We start from the raw sequence: 8,728 nt of genomic DNA on the forward strand, positions 1-8,728 counted from the left end.
GGTTAAGAAAACCAAAAATCTCTCTGAAAATAATTCACTCCAGTGTATGAGTCACTGATTACCCCCCTTAACCATTCCAAAGATATCGGTGTCTTTAAAGCATGCTAGTCACCTCCAAATTAACCCTTTATTGTTAGAATTTTAGAAAGGAGGATATTTGGGAGCAATGGGATCTTACTCTGGACTTGCGGGACAATTGAAGAGGTTCTCATGAATTATTGAGACGGGAAGTTTATTCAAAGCTCTTAGAAAGATGGTGGCAGGAGCAGTACAGTTTTTCAGTCTCTCTCAATCCACACATCAAAGGAGAGAGAACAACTAAATCCCCAAACCAAAATTCCCTAGACAACATTTGCGACCAAGCTAGATGATAACATGTCCCCACACACATCAGAGTACAAGTAGGTGAGGACAAACCACCAGCAGCCGAGAGAACTACATGATAGGAACACGTGTGCAGGAGGAGGCAGAGTGCAGAGACAGGTGGCATCCGAGGAGCCAGAGAACATGAGGCCCCGGAGAGCCAACATGCAAACTTCCACTTGCAGGAAAGCATGATTCATTTGAGAAGAACTGCTAAAATGGGGAAGGTTTTGCCAATCCAGTACCAGCTGAGTGCAAGGAGCCCAGAAAGGCTAAGAAGGGGCTGAAACAGTCTAGCCACTAGGAATGCTCAAAAACCACCCACCAGGGCACACTTCCACGACAGGGTCCCTCCAGGGCGGAGTCATCCATCTGGCACTGTAGACACAATGTCAGGGGCCCACAGTACTTTCAGGAAACCATGAAAAATTTCAATTTCTTTTAAAATCAAAAAGGAAAAATGCACTTTTAGGTCAAATAAAATGTTTTCATATATAATAGATTTGCCTTTATATTCAATGCAGTTGTAAAATATAATTTTTAACATTTTTAATAGAGGAAGGAACCTACAGAGGCCTAGGACCCACAGAAGTCACAATGAAGCCCTGGGCCCCACGCAGCACAGAAATAGTGGGCAGTGGAGTCAACACTGTGCAGGACAGGGACGAAAGAGATGAAGTCACCGACAGTAAGAGGGCTTGAAGAGAGCCAAGAAGTCTCAGAGAGCAAGCTGCCATACTCATGAACACTACAGAGGAGCAACAGAAGAGGGAGCTCTGTGAAATTAGAACAGCTACCTCGAAGCCAGACTCATTCTTTTTTTTCTTTTTTTTTTTTTTTTTTGAGATGGAGTTTTGCTCTGTTCCCTAGACTGGAGTACAGTGGTGCCATCTCAGCTCACTGCAACCTCCACCTCCCGGGTTCAAGCAGTTCTCCCACCTCAGCCTCCCCAGTAGCTGGGATTATAGGCACATGCCACCATGCCCGGCTAATTTTTGTACATTTTTAGTAGAGACGGGGTTTCACCATGTTGGCCAGGCTGGTCTCAAACTCCTGATGTTGTGATCCGCCCGCCTCGGCGTCCCAAAGTGCTGGAATTACAGGCGTGAGCCACGGCACCCAGCCAGCCAGCCTCATTCTTAAAGTTCAAGAAAACTAATTTCACATAGAAATGAACAACAGAAAAGTATTGAGGTCAAATCTCATACAATGTTATGATAAGAAGCGAACAAGTCATAGAATAATACCCCAACAGACAGACAATGAAAGCACACTAGAAAGATGTGTCCTCATAAAAGAACAAAACAGAAACCCAGTATTTCAAAACAATCTAAGACATTAAGATAATGACATAATACATGAAAGAGCAGCATGAATCAGAAATGGAAAAGTGCAGAAATGAGATGACAGGCTTCAGGAAAGAATCAGAAATTAAAGCAAAAATCACTTCAGAAATGAAGTCTAAACCAGAAGGAACACTAGAGCTTATAAACACAATAGATAATGTCTCACAAGAAATAGAAGGTAAAAAAAAAAATGGAAATTTTTAAACATCTAAAATAAATAAATACACAAAAGAGATTCAAGAGAAAGTGACCAAAAGACAGGCAGATGCTGTCAAGGATGTGGAGAAAGAAGAACCCTACTACGCTGTTGGTGGGGATGTGAATTTGTACAGCCACGTGGAAAACAGTATGGAGATTCCTCACAAAACTAAAAATAGAACCACCTTATGATCCGGCAATCCCACTGCTGGGTATATATCCAAAAGAAAGGAAATCAGTGTATCAAAGAGATAACTTCACTCCCATGTTTGATGCAGTACAATTCACAATAGCCAAGATACAGAATCAACCTAAGTACCCATCAACAGATGAACGGATAAAGACAATGTGGTACACATTGGAATATTATACACATACACAATGGAATATTATTTAGCCATAAAAAAGAATGAAATCCTGTCATTTGCAGCAACGTGGATGGAACTAAAGGACATTTTGTTAAGTGAAATAAACCAGGCACAGAAAGATAAATATCACATGTTCTCACTCACACGTGAAAGCTTAAAAATTTGACCTCATGGAGGTTGAGAGTAGAATGATGGTTACCAGAGGCTAGGAACGGTAGTGGGGAGGGGAAGATAAAGAGGGACTGATCAATGGATACAGAAGTCCTGTTAGATAGAAGGAATAATACCTGGTGTTCAGTTAGATAGAAGGAATAATACCTGGTGTTCAGTTAGACAGAAGGAATAATACCTGGTGTTCAGTTAGACAGAAGGATGACTACAGTTAACAATTTATTGTGTATTTCAAAATAACTAGAAGAGTGGAATTGAAAAGTTCCTAAAACAAAAAAAAATAAATTCTTGAGGTGACACTATCCCAGTTACCCTAATTTGATCATTACATGGTATATGCTTGTATAAAAATTTCACATGTATCCTATAAATATGTATAACTATGTCCATAAAAATTTAAAAATTAAAAAAGAAAGAGATCAATCAATATTGAAGGAAAGAAAAGGAAATTTTTTAATGGCTAATATGAGTTTCTGAATAAGAAAATCAAAACAAAAAAACAGAATAAATATCTAGGCATGGTGGCGCACGCCTGTAAGTCCCAGCTACTCGGGAGGCTGAGGTGGGAGGATTGCCTGAGCTAGGGAGGTCAAGACGACAGTGAGCCAAAATCATGCCACTGTACTCCAACCTGGGTAACAGAGCGAGACCCTGTCTCAAAAAAAAAAAAAAAAAAAAAAAGAAGATAAGTAAGGAACATTTTATATTAGGTAATATCAAAGAAGCTATCAATCACTGCAACGGTCATGCCATAAGGACTCAGAGTGAGTGAAGAAGGCCCCACTGTCTAAAGACTGGACAAATTAACTTCAATACTGATCATCATTATAACGCATTTAAAGCTACAAAATGTGTTTAAATCCATGGGTTTACAATGCCATTTTTTAAATCTCTTTCAGAAGATAGGAACCAATGTATCTTCGAAACTTGTAAATAAAGGAAAATAACCATATCAAATAGGAGCTAAATCATAGAAGAAAGAACATATCTATTTATCTAAGTATTTCAACTAATAAATGAAAAAGAAATGATAGAATTAAAATATCACTATTTTTGTAGCCACAAATGAATGACTATACATTATGGACAATTAGCAGCAATGGATGCGAAAACCACAAGAAGTGAGACAATCAGATATTATGCATCATCACCATCCTGCCAAAAATCATTACTGAAATGATGACCTGATGACTAAGCCAGGAGAAACACTAGAGCATATAAAGACCACCTTTAGTCTTGCCAAAGGGATCAAACCTGGGTCTGATCCAGTCTCTGGATTCAGCTGCCGATTTGCAGGAAATTCAAAAGACAGAGGAACATGTTGAACTGCACCAAGAGTATCAATCAGCAAAGTGCAGACTATGGGAAACTCTACAGGTTAAACAGCCCGAGTTCATCAACCTAATGGAATAAAATGAAAGGGATGGTGGAGAAATCTATACATTAAAAAGAGACTTAAAAGACATCCACTTTTGTAATGGGTAGGAGTAAACTGTATTTTGAGGAATGCACATCAGGGTGATAAAACTGTTTTTTAAAACCTCAAGAAAGTTATTACTGTCAAAGTGAGGGTTATAGTTACTGTAGTTACAGTGGGAGAGGGGGTTTGCGATTGGGACAGGGCTATGCAGGGTGCTTTCAGTGTGGCTGACAAGGTTCAATTTCTTCACCTGAGTGGTGTCTGCCTTCTAATAATTTATTAAGCCATGCATGTGATTTCTATGTTTTATGTGTCTCTGTCTTTCTTTACAATGAAAATAGTTTAAAACTAATAAAGCCCTTAGAGAAGCTTTTGCTTTTACTCTGTTACTTCTCCTCTTTCTGAAGCAACTTCCTCACCTCCATGTCAACAACTCTAGCCCTCCTGCGCCTCCCTCGGCTCTGCCCTCTGAAGCGTTTCTTCTTCCTTGTTTGTTATATTAGATGATCAATGAATATTAGTCACAATTACAGCCCAGGACATGATGCCTTGAGTGCTCCTCCAGCCTACCGACCCCTTCTGAGAGAGTAGAAACCTGAGAATCTTCATATATAGGTCACTATGCAGTGCTTTATGGGTCTCTGCTACCCTACCCTAGTTGATAGAACTGGGGATTTGTAGATTTACTCGACATATATGTATTAAGCAGCTAATACCATGTGTTATAACAATGAACAAAATAGAGTAAGGCCCTTCTCTCCTGGGTCACCCTGGCATAGGTTGGCCCCGTGTAGGCCGGGAAAGGCCCAATGAGTATCTAATTATCATCATCATCACAGCGAACACTTACTGAGTGTTTACTTATTATGTGCCAAGTTCTGAGCTAAGCACTTTAACACCATTGTCTCTTGTTTGGTTCTGGCACCAACTCATTGAATTAGGAATTCATGCTATCTTCGTTTTACCAAAGGAAAAAAACTGAAGCCCCCAAAATTTGCATAACTTGCTTTAGTTTATGCAGCTAATAAGTGCAGCTAGACCTGGAATTCAGACCCCAAGCAAATGGCAAAGACTAGAACTCAAGCAACTTAGTAGGAAAAAAAAAATCCCAAAGAATCCAATTTTAAAATGGGCAAAAGATCTGAATAGACATCTCTCAAAAGAAGACAAACAAATGGCCAACAGGTATATGAAAAAAAAGCTCAACATTACTAATCATCAGAGAAATGCAAATCAAAACCACAGTGAGATATTATCCCATTCCAGTTAAAATGGCTCTTATCAAAAAGATGAATAATAACAGATGCTGGGGAGGATGCAAAGAAAGGGGAACCCTCATACACTGTTGGTGGGAATGTAAATTAATACAGCCACTATGAAGAACAGTATGGAGGTTCCTCAAAAATCTAAACATAGAATTACCCTATGATTCAGCAATCACACTGCTAGATATATACCCAAGAGAAAGGAAATCAGTATATCATAGAGATATCTGTATTCTTGTGATTACTGCAGAACTATTCACAATAGCCAAGACATAGAATCAACCCAAATGTCTATCAGAGGATGGATAAATAAAGAAAATAGGGTACATATACACAACAGAGTACTATTCAGCCATAAAAAGAATGAAATCCTGTCATTTGCAATACCATTGGTCGAAGTGGGGGTTATGTAAAATAAGCCCAAATGTCACATGTTCTCACTGATACGTGGAATTTAGAGTTGATCTCATTGAAATACAGGGTAGAACTGTGGTAGCCAGAGGCTGAGAAGGGTGGTGGGAAAGGGGAGATAAGAAGGGGGTGGTTAATGGGTCTGAAAATTCAGCTAGACGGAAGGAATACAGTCTGGTGTTCAGTAGCACAACAGGGCAACTATAGTTAACAACAATTTATTGTATATTTCATAATAACTAGAAGAATAGAATTGGAATGTTCTCAACACCAAAAAATGATAAATAAGTGAGGTGATTGATATTCCAATTACCCTGATGTGATCATTACACATTGTATGCTTGTATAAAAAATTTTACATTTACCTCATAAATATGTGCACAACTCTATTTTTTTTTTCTTTTTTGGACAGAGTCTCGCTCTGTCACCCAGGCTGGAGTGCAGTGGGGTGATCTCGGCTCACTGCAAGCTCCGTTTCCCGGGTTCTAGCAATTCTTCTGCCTCAACCTCCTGAGCAGCTAGGACTACAGGTGCACGCCGCCATGCCTGGCTAACTTTTTTTGTATTTTAGTAGAGACAGGGTTTCACCGTGTTGCCCAGGCTTGTCTCAAACTCCAAGGCTCAGGCAATCCGCCCACCTTGGCCTCCCAAAGTGCTAGGATTACAGCCGTGAGCCACCACGCCTGGCCATATTGTGCACAACTTTTATGTGTCCATAAAAATTTTAAATTAAAAAATTAATTTAAAACACTTCAAAGCCCAAGACCTTAAATGTGATCATTGGTTAAACCAGTAAGTATCCTCTATTGTAAAATATAAATGTGAATTAGAGAAGAATCTAGACCAAGGATAGACAAACTATAGCCTATAGGCCATATTCAGCCACACCATCTGTCCTTATATGGACCATAAGCAAGGAATAGTTTTTACCTTTTTAAATGGTTGAAAAAATATAAAAGAAGAAAATTTTGTACCATGTTGAGCCTATATGAAATTCAAATCTCACTGTTTGTAAATAAAGTTGTATTGGAACACAGCCACGCCAATCCGTTTGCAAGCTGCCCAAGGCTGCTTTTGTACTACAAGGGCATCCTTGAGTTGCGACAGCCGAGATCACATGGCCTGCAAAGACTCGGATATTTACTGTTAATATCTATCTTGACTTTTAGAGAAAAAGTTTGGCGACTTCTGATTTAGAGAACAGATGGGTGAACTTAAAGAGAGAGAAGAGAAAAAGGCAGTAATCAGAAGTTCTAAGGCGGTAGAATCCGTGAGCAAACAGAAGCTATGAGGTAAAGAGGAAAGCAGGGGCAGGGCTGCCTGGGAACAGAAGAAAAGACAAGAGTAGCTGAACAATTGTACCTTTAGAGCAGGGCTCAGCACTTCTAAAACTCCTGTCCCACAAGACTTGATCCATAGTGGCCGAGATGGTCAGTGTTCTGCTTTATCCCTTCATGTAAATCAACTGCAGGTAAGTTACATACATTTCTGTTTATGGTTCCCTGGAAAAGTCTAACACACAATTTGCCTTTAATTCTCTTCTCTGACCCCAGATTCCCCTGAATCTGCCACCAAGACCACTAAGAAAATGTGTGATTTGACCCCATGTTTGCAGAGCGTGGTGACATGCTTACAGGTTCTCTAAAATGTCAGGATCATAAACCACCTTTTCCTTTCCATTACAGTGCTCTCACTTGACACATCCATTTCTTCATGTCTCATCCTTACCTAGAATCGGAAATAGTTGGCCAAGCATGGTGGCTGACACGTGTAATCCCAGCACTTTGAGAGGCCAAGGCAAAAAGGTCACTTGGGGCCAGGAGTTAACGACCAGCCTGGGTAACATGGCTAAACTCCGTCTCTGTAAAAAAAAAAAAAAAAAAAAAAAAAAAAAAAATATATATATATATATAGAGAGAGAGAGAGAGAGAGAGAGAGAGAGAGAGAGAGAGGGAGAGAGAGAAAATTAGCCAGGCATGGTGGTGCACACCTGTAGTCCCAGCTACTGGGGAGGATGAGGCAGGAGGATCCCTTGAGCCCTGGGAGGTCTAGGCTGCAGTGAGACGAAATGGTACCACTGTACTCTAGCCTAAGTGATAGAGCGAGACCCTGTCTCAACGAAAGGAAGGAACAGAGGAAGGGAGGGAGGGAGGAAGGAAGGAAAGAAGGAAGGAAAGAAGGGAGGGAGGGAGGAAGGAAGGAAAGAATGGAGGGAGGAAGGAAAAAAGGAAGGAAGGAAAGAAGGAAGGAAAAAAGGGAGGGAGGGAGGGAAGGAAGGAAGGAATCTTCAATAGTTACACTTACTGTTTATAGAGTGAAATTCAAACTCCAAGCCCTTTTCCATGGCATCTTGCCCTCTCACCATCTGATCTTAGCCCAACCCTCTAGACCTTCCTTACGGGAACTGAATATCGAAACAGTCAAGACTGCATGACTTCACTTTACTTATAGGTGGAATCTTAAAAAGTTGAACTCACAGAAGTAGTGAGGAGAATGTTGGTTACCAGAGGCAGGGGGGATGGTGGGCAGGGCGGCTGGAATAGTTGACCAAAGAGTACAAAGTTCCCGTGAGACAGGAGGAATCTGTTTTCAGATCTACTGGACAGCAAGGTGACCATAACTAATAATAATGTAGTGTATATTTCAACATTGCTAAAAAGAATAGAGGTTAAATGTTCTCACCACAAAAATATGGCAAGTATGTGAGGTGATGGATATATTACTCAGCTCGATACTGTATAATCATTCCACAATGTATACATATATAAACATCACATTGTGCCCCATATATATATATATATATATATATACAATTATTATTTGTCAATTAAAAAGGTAAAAGAGTCTTGACTGTGTCCAGTGCTTAACTCTGCAGCCTAAGCATCCCGGAGGGAGTGCTCGCTGTCAGAGAGCCGGGGCTGAGGCTGCAAGTCTCCTAGGGTCCAGCCACCTGGCATAGCCCAGGCACTCAGGAACAATAGCTGACACTGAACATGTGAATATGAACTCAAATGGCTACAACCCAGTGGGACACAGCTGAGGCCTGTGTAGGAGCCCAGATATGTAAGGGAATCGCTAGGGGGTGGGTTGTGAAGGAGACACTGAGCTGCCAGCTAGTGACAGCATAAGAGGTTCCAGCAGTTTATTTAAAAAATCAAAGAGCCATAGACCATTGGAGCCCTGGAG

General features: G+C 40.5%; 1 long non-coding RNA gene across 1 annotated transcript in view; it reads right to left on the reverse strand.

Annotated features, from left to right (window-relative positions):
- Positions 1 to 7,401, reverse strand: part of LOC134739488 (uncharacterized) — an 89,586-nt gene extending 82,185 nt beyond the window's left edge. Inside the window, exon 1 of the long non-coding RNA XR_010126182.1 lies at positions 7,271 to 7,401. This is a non-coding gene — a long non-coding RNA (uncharacterized LOC134739488). The remainder of the gene's footprint in view (positions 1 to 7,270) is intronic.
- Between the last annotated feature and the right edge of the window lie 1,327 nt (positions 7,402 to 8,728).

Source organism: Pongo pygmaeus, chromosome 3, assembly GCF_028885625.2.
Source record: "Pongo pygmaeus isolate AG05252 chromosome 3, NHGRI_mPonPyg2-v2.0_pri, whole genome shotgun sequence".
Lineage (NCBI taxonomy): Eukaryota > Metazoa > Chordata > Mammalia > Primates > Hominidae > Pongo > Pongo pygmaeus.